Source organism: Cebus imitator, unplaced genomic scaffold (genome assembly GCF_001604975.1).
Source record: "Cebus imitator isolate Cc_AM_T3 unplaced genomic scaffold, Cebus_imitator-1.0 Scaffold428, whole genome shotgun sequence".
NCBI lineage: Eukaryota > Metazoa > Chordata > Mammalia > Primates > Cebidae > Cebus > Cebus imitator.
Genome location: NW_016107743.1, coordinates 1,503,246 through 1,527,397, shown reverse-complemented (window position 1 = coordinate 1,527,397; position 24,152 = coordinate 1,503,246). Strand labels below are relative to the sequence as shown.

General features: G+C 31.6%; 1 pseudogene across 1 annotated transcript in view; it reads left to right on the top strand.

The window, feature by feature from the left end:
• Window positions 1-1,421: 1,421 nt before the first annotated feature.
• Window positions 1,422-24,152, top strand: part of LOC108290275 — a 182,239-nt pseudogene continuing 159,508 nt past the window's right edge. Inside the window, exons 1-2 of the transcript XR_005197106.1 lie at window positions 1,422-1,488; window positions 14,797-14,894. The product of XR_005197106.1 is annotated as a store-operated calcium entry-associated regulatory factor-like (transcript). The remainder of the gene's footprint in view (window positions 1,489-14,796; window positions 14,895-24,152) is intronic.

The window sequence follows — 24,152 nt, the reverse complement described above, 5'->3', positions numbered from 1 at the left end:
TTTTTTTTTTAATTTTTATATAATCCATAGGTCACAGAGCCATAACATTTTAGTGATATTTTTACAGAAACATGACAAAATGAGAATTAAAGGTGGAGATAGTATAAAATATAAGAAAGCTTTTGAATTCCAAATAACAAACAGAACCAGACTGAGAAAAATACTGAGCCTAAAAACATTGGACATTTCTTATGGAGATGGAATATGCAAAAGGTATTCAGGAAGCCAGAATGTATCAAACAGCTGTGGACAATCATTTCCAGGAAATAAGAATGATTTCTACTCAAGTAATCAGCAAGCATCATGTGCTCAGCTGAATTCCATAATTTTTGTAGATCACTGACTTCGTGTGTTCCTTCAGTTTTCTCCCTCATTGAATTGTGGTGTTTGTGGAAATTATGCCATTTCTGCACAACTATTATATATTGGATATGGAGGATATATTCACTTTTCTCTTACTTTCATGAATCTTCAGAATGCACAGGACTATACTTGAAGAGCTGTACTCCAGGAACTGCAGCAGAGGAAATTCATTTACATCTCAACTTTGTATGATGAGATCCTAGACTGTAAACTGATATCACAATGGGAAGAAACACTGGGCATTTGTGCGAGAGAATGAATTGAGATTATTTTGAATTTTTGTGCCACCCAAAAGCAAACAACAATGACACCATCCATGATCCTATAGTGTGATGTTGACAGCACATGTTAAGAGCTAGGAGGTCTTTGTCCCTTCCCACTGAGCCTGAGCAGAACTGTAACTGCTAAAGAGATAGAATGGGGCAGAAGTGGTATGGCTTGACTTACAAAGCTTGAACAGAAAAGGAAATGTTGCTTCTTCCTGGCTCTCTCTCTGTCTCTCTCTCTCTCTGACTTGGGATTCTTGCCCTTAGAGCCTAGCTGATATGTTGTAAGGAGCATTAGGACACAATGAGAAGCCATGTGTAATTATTCCCACCAACTGCCCACCTAAGATGCTAGCCTAGAGCCAAGAGCAACCACCAAAAATGTGAGTGAATGAGCCTACAGTTAGTACTAGTCACCAGATTCTGAATCCTCTGCATGAGGTCTCATAAATTGAGAATGTTTTTGCTCTGACAGCATGAATTTTTGATCCACAAGCAGTATGAGAGATAATAAATTAATATTTTTCTTATAAGCCAGTAATTTGGGGGTGATTTCTTACAGAGCAATAAATTCAGATTAATTCAATATAGCACATTGGATCACCAAAAACATACATCTAAACTAAGACTACTGAGTGTCTAGTTCTCCAGTTTTTTCCTTTTATGAACCTTATATGTTGTTAAATCAAAATGTCTGAATGATATTTCAAAGTCTCAAAATAATAATGAGATGTGTTTATAAGGAATAGCTTTCTAACAAAGTGTACTGAAATATGTATAGTATATTGAAACATGGTGAAAGATTTGAAGGGTTTCTCTGTTGTTGATTTTCAGAAAAAGGTTGACATTTTCTACAAAGGTAATGCTTTATTTAGGTGCTTTATAAGTCAATTTTTAATTAAAATTTGCATCTTTTCCCACACAAATATAGCCTTAATTTAGGGTTCGGATAGCATGTTGACCTATAAACAAACAGTGGTGTACAAATCACAGAGTGGAAACTTTTCAAAGAATAAGATATAGAAAGAGCAGTAAAAAAATTAGATAAATTCAAAACTGTTCACCCCAAATGTTTCCAGTTGACATGAGATATACGTTCTTATGAATTAAAATTTTATATTATGCTACATACTGTTATATTAATGCCCTTTTACATTAAAATAAACAAGTCCATTAAAATATAAAGATATTGTCATTGAATATTCAGAAATACTGCCAACTATTTTCCAGTGCAGCACTGGTATCACAGATTCCACAGAAATACAAACCACCATCAGAGATCACAAACAACTCTATGCACATAAACCAGTAAACCTGGAAGAAAAGGATAAATTCCTGGACACTTGCATCCTCTCAAGCCTAAACCAGGAAGAAGTCAAAACCCAGAATAGACCAATAACAAGGGCTAAATTTGAGGCAGCAATTAATAGCCTACCAACAACAAAAAAAACCCAGGTCCAGATGGGTTCACAGCCGAATTCTACCAGACATACAAAGAGGAGATGGTACCAGTTCTTCTTTTTGTTTTTGTTTTTGAGATGGAGTTTCGCTCTTGTTACCCAGGCTGGAGTGCAATAGGGCAATCTTGGCTCACCGCAACCTCCGCCTCCTGGGTTCAGGCAATTCTCCTGCCTCAGCCTCCTGAGTAGCTGGGATTACAGGCACGCGCCACCATGCCCAGCTAATTTTTTGTAGTTTTTAGTAGAGATGGGGTTTCACCGTGTTGACCAGGATGGTCTCGATCTCTTGACCTCATGATCCACCCGCCTCAGCCTCCCAAAGTGCTGGAATTACAGGCGTGAGCTACCGCACCCGGCGGTAACAGTCCTTCTGAAACTATTCCAAACAATCCAAAAAGAGGGAATCCTTCCTAAATCATTTTATGAGAACAACATCATCCTGGTACCAAAATCCGGCAGAGACTCAACAAGAAAAGAAAATTTCAGGCCAATATCCATGATGAACATAGATGCAAAAATCTTCAATAAAACACTGGTAAACTGATTGCAACAGCACATCAAAAAGCTTATCCACCACGATCAAGTAAGTGTCTCAAGAGAAACAAAAGCAAGATACAGAAATTAGTTAACAAAAATATTTCTGTATGCTTTTGGATAGCAATATTTTACATTGTTAGGCATATCCTCTATTTTCCCCCCAAAAAACATATTATAAATTAAAACAAACTGTTTTCTTTTTAGTAGTTATTTATAATAATGACCTTTGGAAGTCTTACTGAATAAAATAAAATAATAGAAACTAGAGATTTCTTATATATTTTCTGTGTTAAAATATGCAAACCCATCATTGATTTACTTATTTATTTAAATTGATTAGCTTGAGTGCTGTGTATTGCAATATAAGTCATGAATTAATTCAGTAATTGTGCACCATGTTTCTTATTACCAAATTATACAGCCCACTAAGACAATATCAAAGCACTACATTAAAAGTATATATGCGTGTGTGTATATATATTTATATATACACACACACATATATAGATGCCAAATTACGTATGTATGTATGTTTATATTTATTTGTGTGTGTATATATATGTGTGTATAACAAGCTACAAATTGGGTGTTTCTGATTCCTTCTGTTTATTTTCTTTCATAAATTTCATTAGTGTGTATACACTCTAATGCAGATCTAATATCTTCTTATCTTAGTGGGTGCTTTATAAATAGGGATTGTAATTTTAAAATAATTCAGAAATTTGGCCATTTGCCCTTCTAAATACCTATAAATTTCTACCTTGGCCTGAATTCTGCCTGAATTTCTTCTTTATTATAGTCCATACCTTGCCCACAAGGTTGCATTGATTATAAATCATGCTTTTATACTGGAGACACATTGGGCCTTCAAGTCAGGAAACTCTGGATTTTAAATACCGAGTTTCTATTGGTTATTAATGAGACTTTAGGATAAATATGCAACAGTTTTAAGCCTCACTGTCTTCATGTGCATAGCCAGAAAATAACAGCAGAATAGAAAATTTCTGAATTTTGGAGAATTAAATGAATGCATGCAAAATGCATGTCTCATGGTAAGCATGCAAACATTGATGGCTATGATAATAATTGATAGGAGCTCATCAGCTACTTGGCTAGGGTGAGGTTGAGAGGGACAGAGAAATCTAGTATTCTGCATCTGCTGACCCTTCAATATCAATCCTCAAATATCAAAATTCTATGCTTAAGAATGAGAAATTATTTCAAACATCATTGATTAAACACCTTAGCAGTAAAGCAAAGTACTAGCTGGGTAGTCACTAATTTTTGCTAGGTAAGGATGAAATTCATAATTATTAGCAATTTTCTAAGTGACAGGCTACCAGCCTACAGGAATGATAAGAGAAGTTCAATCCATTTATTTTATTATTATAATGCTTACACCTACCTCAATGGGTTGTTCCCTATTTATTCACTTCTGCTAGTAACTTCTACTTGGATTTACTATTTACACAGAATTGGGACAAACCCCAGACAACCTTCAGTTCATTTCTTTTTTTTTTTCAGTTATTATACTCAAGCACATTATTATTTATATTAGAGTTTTAAGAATGCTCAGTTTAGTATTTAAGGTTAGAGACACTGCTGCCCTGAAGATGATTCACATTTTCAAATTCACAGTTCCAGTTTCACAAGGCATTTGGAGTTTCAGGCTCATTCACAAGAATGGGAAAATTGGTACAATTCCTCATCAGGGACTTCTAAACAGATAACTGGGTTGTTCTGACCTTGGGCAAGTAAAGTTATCATAAGCAATTGGGACATTTTGCTTCTACTTATCATTCTGGGGTCACCAGCTGCTATTGTAAGGGCAATGTGCTTTGGGAATTCAAGGCACAAAATTTAGAGGGACTATTGGGCAATCCGGGGATGAGCATGAGCGTCCCCTCCAAGGAATCATTCTTGTGAGCCACTTTGCCAGCGGCTGGGAACTGTAATAGGAGTTGAATAAGAGAGATAATTGGAATGGGAAAAAGGGAAGGAGAAATCAAGTAAAATAAATTACACAAAGTGTTTTATTCTGAAAGTCAAAGTTATATCCTATGTGTACTTTCCTTCCTCTTCCTTGTCCTGCTCACTTTTCCTGATCACAAATGAGACCGCTTCCCCCAGTCTCACATAGATCATGTGCTCTGGGCCTCAGAAATATGCTAGATTCTATTGCTTAATAAGCACAAAATCAGAGAACAAGTTTTTTTTTTTTCCTAAGTTGTCATTTTTCTACAGCAAGAACTCATCTAATGAAAACATTTATGAAAGGCATATTAAAATGTTCATGATATTCAGAATTTGCTGTGATTCTTTTATCATTTATTGTATTTCACCTTTGAAGAAAAGTCTGAAGATTTATTTTTAAGAAGAAAAATATAGCAGGTTTACTTTTAGAATTATGAGTTTTCTAGTAAAGAGTAATATATCTAGAAGTGTCTATCTAATAATATGACTAATTAAGAATTGGCCTTAATGCATTCAAAATTTGACTATTGCATTGCTTGTATTTTATTTTACTTACATTTTCATGTTTAGTTGCACATAAAATTTTATCATTTTTATTTTAATATAGACAGAATCGTCATATTTTACTGTCACATAGTACTAACTCAAAAATGGTTGTTGAATAAGTAACATAAAGGAGCGGTTGTGTTACCAACAACTGAAGGAAATTTGCACTTAAAAATGTTTTGATACATAACACAATGATAATCTATTATTAGCTTAAAGTTTCTAAAACTATACAGATCTCTCTCTCTCTCTCTTTGTCTGTCTCCACATTGCTACTTACTAACTAGGATCAAATTTAGAATGATAAAATTTCTCTTTCAAGAAAGAAATTTGGAATGACCGAAAATCATAAAGAAATCACCCACTAACTATATTTTTTCCTAAAAGAGACAAATATTAAACTTTTAAAGTCTATTTATATTTTATAAATTGTTGATGTTTTTAAATATTTGTTTAATAGAAATACGGTAAGTTCTTATCTTCATAGGTTCTTGAAAAGTGTGACTTTATGCAAAATGGTCCATAATAAAACAATTTTGACCATAGATATAAACAAACATTAAGTTAATCAGGCATATTTCTAGTCATAAAAACATGTAATATTAAATATTGAAATAAAAGTGGGCTATATATACATTTAAAATACGTTAATAAAAGGGAGTAAGATAATACTCTACCCAATTTTTGATGAATGAAAGAGTGATGGTTGTTGTACTGGTGGTGGGTTAAATTAAGAAATCAAAGTTTTCACAGCAAAACTGTCAGGAACATCTCCTGACGCCAGGTGGTCAAAATAAAACAGTAACAAATACGGTGCAATTAGTGGGCAGAGTCCTACCACACAGTTTATTGTCATACATTTATATGATTATCTATACTTCACAAATTTGTATTTGACCACAATTTGTATTTACCCATTTATTCATTTTCCAACCTGCTGATTCCAGTTCAGGGTGATTGGATGCCAGAGCCTATCCTAACAACTGAGGGAACAAGGTGGTCACCAGCCCTGGCAAGATGCCATCCATGGCAGGGCACACTCACACTCACACTCACTCAGACTGAGACTATGTGGACACATCAATGTGAACATCTTTGGGGTGGGAGGAAACCTGAGTACCTGGAGGAAACCCACACAGGTATGGGGAGAATTTGCAAGCTCCACACAGAGAGTGGTCCCATGCTGGAAATTCATTTTTTTTTTCATCATTATTATAACAAATGATGTTGAAGGAACCTACCATATTAGAGGATCTGTGTGTCAATGGTTGACATTACTTTTTGTAATTACCTATGGTATAATCTAAGAAATGAGCAAACTTTAATTTATATGTAATATCTTTTCTTTAAGCCATTTTCTATGTACAAGCTGAGATCTGGACTTAAGTAAGGTAAAGAACTATGATGTGCTGCAAATGACTAAGCTAAAATGAGAGCTGAATAGAGATCTTTATTTATTTTATTGCCCATTTTACCCATATCACTTTTATGCAGTATTTTCACTTTTATGTAGTATTTCAATCAAGCTGAAAATGAAAGCAGTCAACCCACATCCCTAAGGGGTGCTTTCTACACAATCTGTATATAATTTATTAAATAGAGGCACAGATCTTAATATTATTGTGTTTGGGGGATTTAGATTTTTTTGTTTGTTTTATTTATCTTAGTTTTAAGAAAATTTTTAAATGAAATTAATAAACATGTTTAAGAGAAAAAATACAAACCTAATGTATATGAAATCTCAATGATGAGTTACTAGATACATTTATAATATATAATTATTTTTTCTGTAAGTTGGGGATTAGCCTATATTTAAATATTTCCTATTTTTAATGGTGTCTTTGAGATCATTGGCCAAGTTATGATTTCAAAATCTATTGGTAAACTACTATAAAATAAATATCTAATTTGGAGAAATGTTTATCACATTAACTATGTTAAAAACAGAGATGACTTGACATCATTTTGAACATAATTTAGGACCTTCCTTTTATATCTACCAAAAATTCTTCCAAAATTGTATATTTTTATTTGATACCACTCTTTGTTTTTCATGACTTTGGCAGATGACATTTAGAAAATATTGGTCCTTAGGAATTAATCTCATCAACATTTTTACGTATCAGTCTCAAAACCTCTTTCGTGCTATACCCAGACATTCTAACTTCCATTCTCAAAGAATTGTTTGGCATTTAGTTATCCTATAAAGGAAAGCAGACTGTTTTCAGATTAATAAATGTGAATGTAAGTTCAAGTGTACTAGTTAGTAGTGGTGAGGGTTATTTAAGCCAATCTCAATAGTGTTTACTTTTTATCTCTACCTAATTATTTACAATGAAACACAATACATTTTTTCTTAAGTGAGAGTGGCTTGCTACGAATGTGTTTTCCTTAAGTGAAAATCACCATGACACAAAGATCATGGCATGTCTAAATGCAGGTCTAAGAGTAAGCCTGTTCAGGTTTTTCAAATTTTCTAAATAAAAACTAGGATGTTTGTGATAAGACACTGGAATGAAGGATGAGGATTTGAAAAAGGAAGAAATAGAACTTAGTTACAACTGGAGAAATAGAAGGGTTTTGTTTGTCTTTCTTGCCTTCTAAATGTTCTGAGAATAGGAATTAATTAAATCACAACAACTTCCAGTACTAAAACGAAGGGAAGCCTCCAGACCCTATATCCACCATCTATGCTGAATTTCTTCTTCTGCTGCCATGTGTCTTTATACAATAAGACTTTATACTTAACAGAGTGAATAAGTTTTGTACAGCCGTTGGAGGCAAATAGATCCTACTTGATCTCATAGAATATTATTGATTAGTTATATGGCCTGAGGTGTACCTTTAAACATTCCAAGCCCCATTTCCACATTTATAAAATAAGAATAATAATTTTTAACTAGGGGAGTGACAGAGAAAATAGCAGGCTAATAGTAGCAAACTTAAATATTAAAATTTTTACTTTTGCTATAAATATGTCTTGACTATCTTTCTCAGAATCACTTTAAAGTTGTGAGTAGAATTTAGGGCTATGCAGTTTGGCTTGAAAGCTAATAATTTAGAAAGCTGCTAGAAATAACTCTCACCTACTTCACTAACTGCAGTGTTGTAAGAGATGAAAGGTATTTGGGACACTGCTCTGCTAACCTCATAACACTCCCTGACCTCTGATGGTTGAGGCATATGGTGCCACACTAACATACCTAAGTTCATTCTGTTTCACACCTTTCCCTCACCAGGGGAGAACAGGGCAATATCTGTTTGGCAGCTCATCCTTTCTGGGTAGGTAATTGACAGTGGTGGCTCCAGGACTTCAAACTTAATAATTCTCAGGTGATGCCTTCTGGAGCCTTCCATGTGCCTCAGAGGATGAAAACAATATAATTAATATATTTTTCCCATAGAAATTCCTTGTCATTTTCTCATGTTTACATTCTCTGGCTCCAAACTGGGAGATGTTAAACTCCAAGTTCATTGAGAAGTTGAATGTTCCTTTATTCTTGTTGGCTACTATATCATAATAAGCAATAAGAAAATATGTGCTTTGCTTTTTCTTTGGCCAAGAGGTAATCTCTATTAAAATGTGTCAGAAAGGACTAAGCAGGTAAGCTCCACGCCTGGATATAGTATCTGGATTAGATCATTTTTTTGACCAGTACTCAATATCATACAGCAGCCCTTCCCAGAGCTTTGGGATCAAGGAGAAGCCTCTATGACCCTGGATATTATAAGCAAATAGGTTCTATCAGCTACTTCACTGAGTTTGTTTTGTATTTACAGTTTATGGTTAAATGATACAAGCATATCTATTTCAGTCTTTTCTAAAACCTGGTTCAGAACGTCCTTTTGAGAAAGGACATTCAAAGATAAGACAGGCTGTGGAGGACATTGAGGGTATTAATCTCTTTGAGAAAGAAACTGATCTCAACGATCTTGCCTTACTTAAGCTCCAAATGCTGGGCATATTATATGAGGGGAAGGTGTGTGGGAGAAGTGACATATCTCTATGATTAAGGTAGAAGAGGGTACCTGAACAAAGTTGGTATTCTGTGGGTTTAATGTGTTTTTCATCATTTAAACTTCATCACTGTAACATTAAATATGGTCTTCATTTAATCCTTGGGATTACTCACTAGGATGCATACCAAGTGCAAAATATGTTTGCCTTTTTAACAATATAAAAGTTAATCTAAAACAATATTTTATTAAAATATGAATTTGCCTTATGAATATGGCAAAATAAGTTTGTGAATCTTAGTTTATGTTTGCTTTCTCTTTGTCCTCAGTGCCAGCTGTGAAGATGAAATAGTATAACAATACAGTTTAAACTAAGAAGATAATTTATGATTGGATAACTTATTGGAGTCTTCAAACTACTCATACAAAAAAAAATCTTTTAAACAATTTTTTTCAAAACTTTTAATTTTTACCTAACTTGCATCAATTTTAATTTGAGAATATGAAGATATATTAGATTTTTTATAATGGTTAGATAGAATATATAATTTTAAGAAAAAATGGAAATAATTTCATTTGCTTTTCAAGTGTTACAATAATAAATAATATAGAAAATGTTTATACTCTTAACAAACAGGACCCTACTGTCTTTGAAAAATCAAACTTTTCAGATGTTAAAATGCCATGTAACAGATGACTATTCCAGAGTATTAAATAAATGACAATGTGCACAAAAATTTTTCTTCCTTTTAATCTCAATATTAAGGGCTTAAGTCTCCAGAAAGAAACAACATACTTAATTTGTGTTGTTAAATATATACAAAAATATATATATGTGTATATGAAATTCTTATAAGTAAAATACCTGCTAGTAAAATTTCTATAATTGCAACACCCTATATATCTTGGATAAAGTTTATTTTTTTTCACTGTGATCTTCAATTGCTGATGACTGTTTATGTTACTCCCTTTGAACAAGTTGTTAATGGTCCATAAAACAGTGAAATGTGGTAAGGTATGCCTCTATTTAGATGCACTCAGTGGTAAATCTTTTTGTAATGTGTAAAGATAGAATACCTTTTTTCTTAAAGTAGTTTGCAATTTCAAAATTTCATGTGTATTGAACTATATTTACATAGCTACAAATGTAGATCTTTTAGAGGATCACTTGTGTATTAAACAGACACCATATGAGTGTGTGTGCCTGTGCGTGCGTGTGTGTGTGAGTGAGTGTTCTTTTATAGTCAGAAAGTCAAACTCTGCCATATGGTGATCAATTTCATTTACTGAAATTGTATAGATATAACTAAGCATTAACCATCATGATTATAAACAGATGAAATAATCTCCTTAAGTGTATTTAGTGTGATGCTGCACCTGTTTTCTATTCCAGTGATTTTCGTCACCCATGAATTAACTGTGGTCAGAATTTTCCTGCCTTGCAAAACATGTATTAAATGTCAGGTTTCACCATTCTTCTTCAGATGTGATGCTGGATAAAAAGAAATTTAAGCCAGGTTCTCCATTATCAAGAAACCTCATATGTAATAGTTAATGCTTTCCATTTTGATGTAATATGTAATTTTGAGGCAACTCCCACAATTGATCCAATAAAATCTATGTGGAGATGGAAAAATTATAAAAAAAAATACTGTGACCAATTATTAAGAACCATAAAAAATGCTTATTCCAGTTTCTGCAGTTACATCCATTGTGTAAAAAAGGAGTGTTAGCTAAACCAAAAGAAACCCACCTAAGCTATTAATTCAAGGTTGCAATGGTCATGGTCTGAATGTCTGTGCCTTCCACCCCAAAATTTACATGTTAGAATCTAATATACAATATGATGGTATTAAGGGAGGGTCCTTTGAGGAATGATTAAGTCATGAGGGTTCCACCCTCATAAATGGGATTGTGCTCTTAGAAATGAGGCTCTAGGGAGCTTCCTTGCCTTTTTCTGCCATCTGAGGATGTATCATCATGGTACAATTTATGAAATCAAGAGTGAGCTCTCACCAGACACCAGATCTGCTGTCATTTTGATCTTGAACTTCCTAGTCTCTAGAACTGTAAGCAATAAATTTCTTTTATTTATAAAATACCCCATTTAAGCCATTTTGTCATAGCAGCCCAAACAGACTGAGAAAATATCCTTCTAGGCTTAGCCTTACGTCAAATAGAAATTGCACCACAGGAAGTTAAGCAGACAAGGAAGGCATTATTCAAAACTATTGTAATAGTTTTTGAGCCCTTTATTAACATTGGATTAGTCAACAAACCATACTTTGATACAATGATGATTTGGGTGTATGCATGACACATCAGATTCTGACAACATCACTGGTACATTTGATGGTAAAAGAGAATTATTCTGGCCTCTTCGTTTTTACACCAAGGATTTTGATGTCATATATTCCAGTCACTCTTTTTCGCTTGTCCTCAGTCACTGATTCTATGATCATGATTCATATTTTTTCCTCAGAAATGATGTCACTAAACATAATTATAATTGAAACATTACACTATGCGGCCGTTCTTCTTTTCCTTATTTTTTATTGGTTTACTCCAGGTTCTTAGCTTTCTTTATTCCTTTTTACACTGAAAGCTATTGACTTCTTCCTGTCTAAATTTTTCTATAGTGACTACTCTGAGCCTAACTTAGTAACTGCGCATGACTTATCTTTTACATTATTCCTGAGAATGATTTAATTTAAAAAATATTTCTGATATTATATGTTACCCAGCCTATATTTTGCTTGGTATCCCAAGTATCCTACTAATTTTGTTTAAAAAGATATTATGGTAATTTCCTTTATAAATTAGAATATTTATTTGAACATTTGCAGTTTTTTATAATTTTGATTTTTGACAGCATCTAAAAATAAAATTATTGAGAAACCATGGGGGAATCATGTAATATTATATCTGTTTCAAAATTTTTTTTTCTGGTAAAGAAATTCAATGAATAATATATGGATTTTTTTTTTTTTGAGTCTGAGTTTCACTCTTATTGCCTAGGCTGGAGTGCAATGGTCCACAATCTCAGCTCACTGCAACCTCTGCCTCCAGGGTTCAAGCGATTCTCCTGCCTCAGCCTCCAGAGTAGCTGGGATTACAGGTGCCTGCCACCACACTCAGCTAATTTTTTTGTATTTTTAGTAGAGAAAAGGCTTCACCATGTTGGCCAGGCTGGTCTTAAACTCCTGATCTCAGGTGATCCATCTGCCTCGGCCTCCCAAAGTGCTGGGATTACAGGCGTGAGTCACTGTGCCCAGCTCAGTGTATGGATTTTTACATGTTCAAGTAATACTCAGTTTTTAAAACAACTGATTCCTAACTTATTTAGGAAAGACAGAACATGGATATAGAAAAGTGGCTCTTCTTTCTTGACACTGCATCAGAAAATCTGCAGAGATGTAGAGGAAAAGATATTTGCTTTCTGATACATTAGTTTAGTATGTATGGGACTAAATGCTGATAACTAAAACAAAAACAAACAAAAATCAAAAACAAAACCCCAAAACTTAGAGAGAACATTTGAGAATGAGATATTCCAGGGACAAATGTGGATTTGCCGACAAGCATGCGGACTTAGAATTACATGTAGTAGAAGAAGAGGAAGATTATCAACTGAACTTTAACATAATTGCAAACAGTCATCAGCAATTTCCTGACCCATTTATATTTGTGGAAATTTATTGCTTCTTTGACAAATTATATCTAGCCATCCTCCTTTCTCTATGCAAAGCTCATTTCTGCTAACTTTTCCTCCTATGTTATCTATTCATGTGTATAAAAATACTGTGCCCAGATAAAATTGTCTATAATTGATTTGTGGTAAACTCCTCTTTTCCATGTTTACTTTAACTTCTTTCAATATTAATTAAAAGTTCTCTTAAAAAATTTAAGATAGTAAATGAAACAAAGTAACAAGCTATGTTTTTCTTTCATTTGCCACTTCAGGATCTTTTAGACTCTCAATCATTGACTTTTGTGGCAGGATCATTCTTTGTTGTGAGGGATACTGCTGTGAATTGTTAGCCTCTACTCAATAGTTTCCAGTAACGTATTTCATTGAAGATCAAAAATATCTTCAGACATAGTCACATAACTGCTGGAAGAAAAACTGATTACTACTGCCTGAGCATAACTGTGTTGTCCTTATTTGCTTTTAACAATCTCTAGCCAACGGGGGGTTATTCAAATTAAGGTACTATTAGCTTTACCAGCACTATATAAAATAGTCAATTATGTTCTTCGCTAGGAACATAGTAAAAAAAAAGCATGTATATGCTTCCAAAAGACTGTTAAGATTTAAGCACATAAACCTTAATGATCTCCAAAGGTCAGCTTCCATTTTTGCCAAATGCTAGTCTCTATTTTAAATATTGTGTTTTATGATGCTGGTTCATATCATTTGAAGTCATATTCCATCTGTAGTAAGTCTATATCCAAATGTTATGATAAAAATTTCCAATTCATCACGTTTAGATCTTTCTGACCATAGCACTAGTCAATCAACTGGCACACAAAGAATCACATTACTTTATTGCAAAGCCTCTTTTATCATTTGAACAGTGGAAATCACTGAGCCAGGGTATAACTGGTATATTATTTTTTCAGTTGCTTTAGACCAACTTTGCAGGGATTCAGTTAGTGGAGTGAGAGATATTGATGTTCCTAAGAAAGCTGAAACAATCACAGAAAGAGTTTACTCAGCCACAGAATGAGGGATCTTAGAACTGAAAGGTATCTTAGAAATTATTTAGTCATTTTTTTTCAGTATTGAATCTTCATATAGATAATTTACTCAACATTGACTAGAATACAGCCAGACATAATTTTTAAAAATCCCAGGTCATAATGAAACCAATATCACTGAATTAAAAATATTATCTCTTTCTCCTCATAGATTACACATTCAAAGATCTTATTCATCTTCAATACTAAAGATGAATTCCAGATTCTTGTCCACAACCTAAAGTATCTTCAATATTCAGGAAATGCAGTAATATTCAGACTTGACTGCTTTTTCAACCTTGAGTCATTTAGCTGATTTAGAAATATGAAGACAATAATGGTGAAGAAGTACCTTATATCTTTCAATCAAAAAAATACACCAGAATGCTTTAAATGAAATATTTGAAAAAGCTAGTATATAATACAAGTTTGTCTTAGCCTGAACCTTCTCTACAAAACAAACCTAAACAAGATTAAGAAATACATCCTTTTAAAGCCTTTTAAAGCCTGTCTATAATATTTTCAAGTGAAAAAAAAACTTCATAAATATATTTGGAGAGTGTTCAAGTATTTTTTCTACCTGATATCAAAAGTATACATTTAAAGACAAAACCCTGTCACTGAAAGTACCTACTCATCAACTACTGATAATTTCAGCTTTGTCAAGAACACTTAGAACTAACAAAGAAAAAAACATAGCTCAAAGAAGTTCAATAAAAATTTATGTTACTGCAGATATGCTTAACAAACTAAGTAAGGTTAAAACATTTTATTATGCTTGAAATAGTTATTATGATTATTCCTGAAAAAGAGTGAATAGCTTTGGAGAAATGTCTGGGTAAATGGATACATGAAATTCCAAATGATAAATATTTTTAGAAGAATAAAGAAAATGCCTTATTTCTGATTTTTTGATTTTACTTTTTATTACATTGCTTTTTTGCAATCTCTAGGACCTCTGTTATCGTACATTGGATGTATTAATAGTGGTCATCCTTGGTCTCAGAAACAGTGTTGTCAGCACCTCAATGCTCTTCGTACACTTTATCAGGTAACGTAAGTTCCTTGTATTACTATGTCTTCCTCAACCTATAATGGGTGGTGACATGTTTGTAAAGTTTTTCTGTCTTGTTGATCATATGATGTTTCTTCTTTTTCCTTTTAATGTTGTAAATTATATAACAAATTTTAAAATAATTGTTAGTTTATTTATGGAATAATCCTCTTTTTATCATCATGCATTATTTTATATACTTTTTCAAATTAATAATTTATAAGATTGATGTTATTTAAAAAAATATATATATATATAGAAGATATCTATTAAAAACCCTTTGGACCTGGAATTTTCTAATTGTTTTTTAAATAATAAATTCATTTTTATAAAACATATAATATCAAATTTCCTATTCCTTTTCCATAAAATTTAGGGTTTTTGAGGAATTACTGCACACAGACAAATTATTTGCAGGAAAAAAAAATCTGAGAAATAAATTTATTTTTTTCCCATTCTAGGATTTTTGGTGATACCTAGTCGGGATCTTTCTTTTTTAATTAGATTTTACAGAGTTTATTAATTTAATAAACATATTGGCACTGTCATTTTCTCTATTGCATTTGTTAATTTTTCACTGGGGTATTCTGTTTTACTTTTTTTCCTTTATGGTTTTGTTTGGTCAATTTTCTTTTATAGCTTTTTGAGATGTGAGTATAGTGTGTACATTCATTCAAAATTATAAAATTAACTATATTAGTGCTCATATTAGCTAAATTCATCCATTCATTAAGGGAAGAGTAATTCTTTAAAAATATGTATGTTACTTTACAAAACTTCCACAGATTACAATTAGCATAGTCATTATGAAAAGTACTTTATCAAAATATTAAAGCTTTTCATATTTTGGTTAAGCAACATATGAAATAAAATAATTTTGTCATTCCATATAAGAAATGTTAATCATTGAACATATGACTTAGATCTAAGTTTCCATGGATTCTACACTCCTGATATGAAGTGTAAAAGAGATGCAATGCTTAACAAAACTATATGGAGAAATATCAAACATCTGGGTTTGAGTTTATAAATCAAGGCCTACATTACAAAAGTGTGAATCATGGCTCAATTTAGAAAAAAAAATGCACAAGTTAAAAAAAAAGAATTATAGCTCTGTGCATAATTCTTTATTGACTAGCTGATGAGATAGTGTGAAAATGCCGTGAAAGCTCTGGGTGAAAATAACTAAGTATCTTTAAATAGAAAGAAACCATCATGGAAGTAGAAGCTTCCTTTTCCTTGAAGTTTAAATACTTTTTTTTACTATTGGAAAGAAAAATAAAAGAAGAAAGAGTTGTCAAATGGCATAGCTCTCATACAGAAGCAATGCTCATGCTTTAATTCTTACCGTTAGTTCTTTGCAAAAAATATATGTATAAATGCTTTTTAAAATTATATGATACACAAACATTGTAAATAGGATATAGATTGGGAGCAGTTTTTCTGAAATTATTTGAGGAAAAGTATAATTATCCTCTTAAGATAATAGTTAATAACATCATCTATGATAGCAAATTATAAAACTGATTAAAATCACATGAGAGATGTACATAGTTAAAACCTGTGTAAATTAGGTAATTTTAAAAATATACATTTCATATAATACTAAGCAATGAGAGACTCATATTTATTTAGAGAAACACATATTGTGAATGATGTTTGAGGAAATGTTTGATTAGGAGCAACAGCATATCTCTGAAGGAAATGAACAGATCTTTTAAAAACGAAGGCAAAACAACCAGCTGCTAGTCCTGGAGTGAATTGCCCAGGAACATTCACATACTTGTTCCAACAAGGCATGCAGCTCTCCACTCTCAGTTCTCCACTCTGACTTTAGTGCTCTGCATTACATAAACAAGTACAATTACCAACATACAGATAATCTGAATTACCTATCAGTTCATTAACATTAGTTTGAAATAACAAATATATTGCTGATCATACATGCATATCTAATCTTATACTTCCTCATAATAATAAATGTATTGTTACCTCAAATTGTTATTAACTTAAAAGGCACCACTTGTGCCATGTCAGCTCTCCTGGTTATACAGCAGACTAATAATGAATATGAACATGTATTCTGGAATTATAGGCCAGGATGCAAAGGCAAGTTTGCCTTTTACTAGCTTTTTTTATCTTAGGCAAGTTCCTAACACTTCGGTCAACTTCTGTAACATCTCTATTTTTCAATTATTTTTGTATCTGTAAAGATGAGACTAATTATAGAAGATGTTTTTTAGGGCTACTGTAAGGACCAAATAACACACTAATTGAGAATTTTGGTAAGAGTTCAACAATTGTTAAAATTTTTTATGAACTCCCTTAAATGACTTTATACATTCCTAAGAGTCTATAGCATGCAATACATAATAACTGCTTATTATTTGATAGCATTTAGTGGTTAAAAACTGTAGCTATTGAGTGAAACTGCCTGGGTTTAAATCTTGGCTCTGCCAGTGTTTACGTAGTTTTCTTGAGCAAATTAAATAACTTTTAGCATTACTATTATGACTAAATAATTGTTTATAAAATTTTTAGAACAGTGCTTTAAGCATATGGCAATACCTAACAATATTAAAACAATAAAACTATTATCAATAAATCGCAATATTAATAATAAGGATAATAATTATAATTGCTTAGCTTAGACACAAATTCAGTATTTAAACTTCAGAAGACAATCTCTATACTTTAAATTTCCTCTGTTTTAAATGAGAGAAATTGAGGGAAAAAAGTCACCCATGCCATAATGTGCAACATTCTACTGTCTACTATATCAGATCTATTGCACAACAGTCTGTATTAAGACAATGGAGCATCACTCATTAATATGTCTCAATCAATTATGGCTGATACCATATGGACTCACTTTTAAAACAAGATAAAATAACAAAGTTTATTGTATAAAACAAATTAGGAGAAAGCATTTTCCCTATCATTAAGTTGGTCATATTCATTTGATTTTACATATACCTTCTTGAGTAAGAAAGAGAAAAATGTAGTTCTAAGTGTGATTAAAAGAGATTTTACCCCATTGTTGATGCAAACCAATGGAAGAAAGTGTCAAATGTGAATTTTAACATTTCTAATTGACTGTGGTTGAAAACAAATACATAAGTATCTATCATACTTATAGACTTTTATCTTCTACATGATATATGTAGATATCAGAATGAAGTATTAAGAATCTTCTTTTAAGTAGAATAAATTTATTAAGTGGTATAATATAAGCTGTTTTATATTATTATAATTTCTAAAGGTTGAATAAACAGTATTTAAACACCTTCAAGGATTCTAAATAAAATAACTTAAAAAATTAACAAATTTCCCATCTATACTTTACTAAACACTTATTTAAATCTCACATTAAATAATAATTGCAGGTCTGGTGCTGTAGCTCACACCTGTAAACCCAGCACTTTGGGAGGTGTATCACTTGAGGTGGGGAGCTTGAGACCAGCCTGGCCAATTTGTTGAAGCCTTGTTTCTACTAAAAATACAATAACTAGCTGGCGTGGTGGTGTGCACCTGTAATCCCAGCTACTCAGGAGGCTGGGGCACAATAATCAATTGAACTTAGGATGTGAAGCTAGCTGAGATTCTGCCACTGCACTCCAGCCTGGATAACATAGTGAGACTCTGTCTCTAAATAAATAAATAAATAAATAACAATTGTAATAGAAGTAACAGTTATAATCATAACAGTTAACCGTTTCTATAATAGAAGATTTAAGGACAATATAAAGTACTGGTTGAGGTTTTCACTTTTTAATTCCCTTATGACATTTATTGTATTCATCAGAATTCACTCTGTAAATTCATTTTCATATGCTCAAATTTCTGATTTTAACAAAGAAATAATGTGTCTGTACTACTTGGTAATTTTAAAACTTATAGTATGCAACTTTGCATTGTTTGTATTTACAATGCTTCAATTTTAATACTTTATTATATTTTGTTTATTTAAATCTACAAATATCTCAGTGTAGTATTCACTGCAAGTATTTACAACTTGGACTTAATAATTAAAATTTTAAAAAACCTCTTTTTATACTTAGGATGTTTCCAGAAAATTATGTACATGTAATATGTTTTATATTTTGTTTCATGGAGTATAGATATTTATAAACAAAATAAGTATACTTTTTCTGTAAGAATGAGCTAATGCAAATTTTATAAAATATTCTCAATTTCATGTGCATAGTGAATACAAAAAACTGATGTTTTAAGTAAATCTGTATTTGAAAAACATAACTTTATTTAAATTAAGGATTTGATTGTAATAATGCTGCATTTCTTGAGAATATCTGACAAGTTGAAATATACCTAAAATTATATCTTACTTTTAGAAAATTAATGATACAAAGTACTTTGACTTTGTGTGTACAGTATATTAAAATTTGTCATGATTTTTGTTTTGGTAAGAATAATTCTTGTTTTAGACTTTGCACACAATTTATTTAAGGTAACATTGCTTTCTAAATTTTTTCAGTCCAGTCTAATCTCAGTCATTTATTTTTAATGAGAAAGCTACAGCACAAACAGTAAGAGCAACAGTAACTAATAACTTAGTTGATCATAATTTGCAAATTTGTGTACCATTTTTCTTCATTTTCATCTTTTGGATATCTAGTCAAATATGTAATTATATTTATCCTCGCTCTCTGTCTCTCTGTCTCTCTCTCATATATCTATGTAGATATAGAAAAGGGTAGATAAAATGAGAATCTAAGAGAAAAGAGATTAATTATGTCTTATTGCTAATACACTTCCTAATAGCCTTCCACTTTCTCAATATCTGCTTAGTCCAAGCATTTAAATGTTCTGACACACAGCACTACAGAAATTTTGTTTTTCCTTTGATATATTCATTATATATACATATTTTTCATTGTAACATATTCTATCATGTATGTTCTTTAATATCATTAAGTCTTGCAGGATATTCAATTCAGTTACATTTTTTCTTACGGGTAAAAATAGAAATAAGATCACCATCAATATACAAATAAATGTTTTATCATTCTTAAACATATTCAAGATTAGAATGAAAATAAGAACTTTTAAGAGAGAGAAATATATAAGTTATATGTATCTAAACAGACACACCTTCTTTCTTGTCTTTTCATTTCAAAATAAAATTAAGATTGAAAAAATTTCCAAAAGCACAATTTAAATTGTTTTGAAAAAGGCTATCATGTATGTTTAAACTGGGCAAATGAAAATTAAAAACCTAAATATCAAATATCAGTTACAAAACTTTATTGTTTAATTGTATAAGAGATCCATGTCAGATGTGTTTATCAACTCATTAAATATGTTTTAATTCTGTACTTATAAATTTAAGAAACAGATTTTCTTTCTCATGTTGGATGCTAGGGAAAATCAGGAAGTAATAGGATAGGGTTTGAAGAAAAGTTAATTTAAGAAATTAAATTATCCAATACAATAAAGTTCACGATAAGTGACATTTAACCAATACAACATAGTATTTAACATATTATGTAGTTACTGTAAATTAATTCTACTCTAAGTATTTTATTAATTGATCTTGTTCAGCAAAATAAAAACAACATACCTTGGAACTGCCAAAACCTTTGTCCTTGATTAATAAATAATTCAGCTAGGTTGCAATTTTTACATAACCATCTACCTGTTATAAGTGTTGCAGTTAGACTTTATAAGCACATGGTGTTTCACAATAATTAGGAAAATAAACAGTAACTTTGAAATCTGAAAAGGCATTTATTATTTTGCCTAAGGTTGTTCATTTTGTTTATTTTCTGTCCTTTCTATGTATTCAAAACACATTATTATGGCAGAAACTTAAATTTTGACTTTTTGAAATGTATTTTAATTTAAATATTAGATTAAATTAAAGGATAATTCAAAATTAAACTTTTCTACATTTTCATAAACCAGACATTTAGTCTTTAATTTTGATGTATCTGTGAGAAATAGCCTCAAGTACTTTAGTTCAACATATATTTATTGAATAACTACTATGTATCAAGCAATGTTTTAAACACTGGAGATGCAAAACTTAATGAGCCATATTCTTCACACTGTTGAGAACTAATATCTACATAAGGAAATAAATATGTAAAGAGATAACTGGAATATGGATATGCTAAGATAATCTTTTGCCAAGTAATTTAAAGTACTAGAGTGATGCACAGGTAGGAGAGTATGAATGAAATTAAAGAAGTTGGAAATAACATTAATGTAGAGGATGGCAAAAAAATTCCCTATTACTAGAGTCGGAAGCTAAAGGAAGAATAGGCAGGTAAGACAGTGCAAGATATTCTTTTTAATGATGGAAATTTTTGAAAAGTAGATTGTGGTACTATTAACTTATATAAGCTATGTAAAAGAAATAATAATGTAGGTGAGAACAGAGAGTTAAACTTTTGAAAAGTTAGTTAATGAATATAAGTGAAAAATACAAGAAGTGATACTCAGTTGAAATTTACTATTGGAAATGTGCTAGGGACATTAATTTGCCCTAAAAAATCAATATGAACTCATCAATGTATGAAGGAGTTTCACAAGTTTTTTCCACTTCTCAAAATATGCCTATAAATTAGGCACCAATCTCTTTATTTGATAGATGAGAATGAATACTTAAAAATTAAATGGTATACCTAGAATCACATGCCAGTATGTTTCAATAAGGTTTTCCCTCTTGGTTTCTGATTCCAATCTTTTATTATCCTCACCAAGACTTCTCCAGATACAGAGAGACAGTGGATTATTTTATAAAGCTACTGTGAATATTAAAATATTTATTTAGTATCAAAAACACTTTATGATGTTATTTTATTTAAATAGATTTACATCAAGAGAGGACCCCAATGTTAGTTTATCTCCACTCTGTGGTTGAAGATACACTAAATATTACTTTATGTTCCAATGCTAATGAATAATAGCATAATCTTAGCTTTGAAGTTGAGTAAAATATTTTCTTACTTTTGAGCAAAAAACATTGTAAGATATGTCAACACTCTTAGATATAAAAGCAGGCCCATTTCCTTCAGTTTGAGCCTTAAATAAATCAAGCATTTTAAAAAACAAAATAAAATAAAACCATATGAAAGTATATCAGCTGGGTTTTCCCCAGAGACTATGCACACAGCTTCAGTGTCCTTTACATCTGCTTACATCTGTGTTTCCTGTCTCTGATAAACTGCAAAAATTCAGGCCTCGTGCACATTTAACCTTGGTAGATATTAAAAAGTTAAATTGCGATATGGAATTACAGGGAAAAGGCAGTCACTCTTTTGTCACCACATAGTGATCTAAAAGAGTTATCATTGTGATATCAATAGGGTTTTCTTATATAAATGCTATCTTTGAAGCATTTTTATTTTCTCAAGTATTATACCCTTATTAGCACAGAGTTGCCTCTCTAATAATAACAAATTTGTTGGCAGTGAGGAACTTTAAATTGTGTAATAATGTACTGCTTGTTCCTTTAATGAAATCTTCTGCAAAATCTATTGTTGTTTTGGTAAATTTAAAGTAAGTATTAAGAACAAATTTAAACAATGATTTTAAACAAGATTCCAAGAAAACAAACTTAACTTTCATTTCACTAACTTTCGACAGCTCGGGTTTGGGCATTCTTTGATAAGTAAATTATTTTTATAAAAAGTTGAGAATCCTTTCTTCCTTTCTGCTTTCCTTCCTTCATTTTTTTAAATCATTCTTTTGTTTTGTTTTAAATTCTAAAGCCTCTGTAAAGCTAATTCTCATCAGCTTATTTGGCATATCATGCACAATATATTACTTCTAGACACCTGTTTTTTGGGTATGTCTGAGAAGCCTTCTCTCTTATAATTAAACAGAACTTGTTCTTTAATCTGTTTATTATGGCTATAACTAATTAGCATATAAGAACAGATATAGTATACCAGTGCAGAGTACTGATATTGTCTTGAAACAACAGAGGGAACCATTTATGAGTAGTTTTACATTTTCATAGACAAAGAAAGAGGAGCAACTTCCAAGGACAGAATAAAAAAAGTGAATCTCAGGACTAATATCTTTTGTTAATCAGTCTACAAGTAAAACATCAAACAGATTTCATGACAAAAATTTAACTTGGAAGCTAAATAATAAAACAGACTTGACATTGAAAGTGACCTATATTGTGTTTAAACTTCTCCACTTCCTAGGACAGTGAACCTTGTGCCAAACAAGCAGACCTTAAGCACAGAATGATCTTTTTTTTCACATTATAATATTTTTTACTAATATTATCATTGATTTGACATGCTCTTGGTGACAATACCTAATTTACTTTGAAACTCAAATGACATTAATGGAGAATATAAGAGTTTGATGTTTACCAAAATGGATCATAGGTTAAAACAAAGTTGAGATGTGCTCATTTGAACATACATTGGGGCCTTAATTATATAATGACTATAAAAACTTGAAGGCAGTAATATCTTTCTCAGCTGGTTTACTTAGAAGGATGCATATTTTGCATGAAATTCATTAGTCAATGACCTTGAAGGTACATAGCTCCAAAAGGTAGGGGGCATCTGGGGTCCTTTTCTGAAATCACTACATATCATTGTTTTATCACATATTCATCTCTTTCCAAAGAAAAAAGTTAATTTTTCTTTTTCTTTTGAAAACATATAATAAATTTTATTTTAAAATTAGAATTAATTATTGTAATTAATTCTGTAATTCATCTTTCAAAATTTTAGAATTTTACTTGGTTTTCAGAATTTCTGGAATGGTGCTTGATTGATTTTATAAGGTTTGAATCACATTAGTAGATTATTAAATTATAAATTAAGTTGGACACATTTACTTATTATACTTTGAAATTTGAATATTTTTCTGGTATAAGTATTTTATTCTGAGGCATTATATTTCAGGGTAAAAAAAATGACCTGGTTTCATGTTGTTGAAGAATGGTCAATCGTAAGACACAACACAACTCACTTGTAATAGCTATCATTTTTTTTATCATCAGAAAGCTAAGTGGCAACTGTGAGTAATCAAGAGACGAAAGCGGGTAGAAATTTTTTTCTCCATGTCTACACCACCATTCATTAGCAGCTGATGCACTTACAGGGCGTGTGTTCTACCATTTCCCCAAAGTCAGCACAAAAAGGTGTAGCCACCATATGGTTCATGTGACAGGCCTCAAGTCAGTTCAGTGCACAGAGAAAGATTCAGAAGGTTGGCTCATATCCTAATTGGAAGCCTGACTGCTTTGGATAAACCTCATGT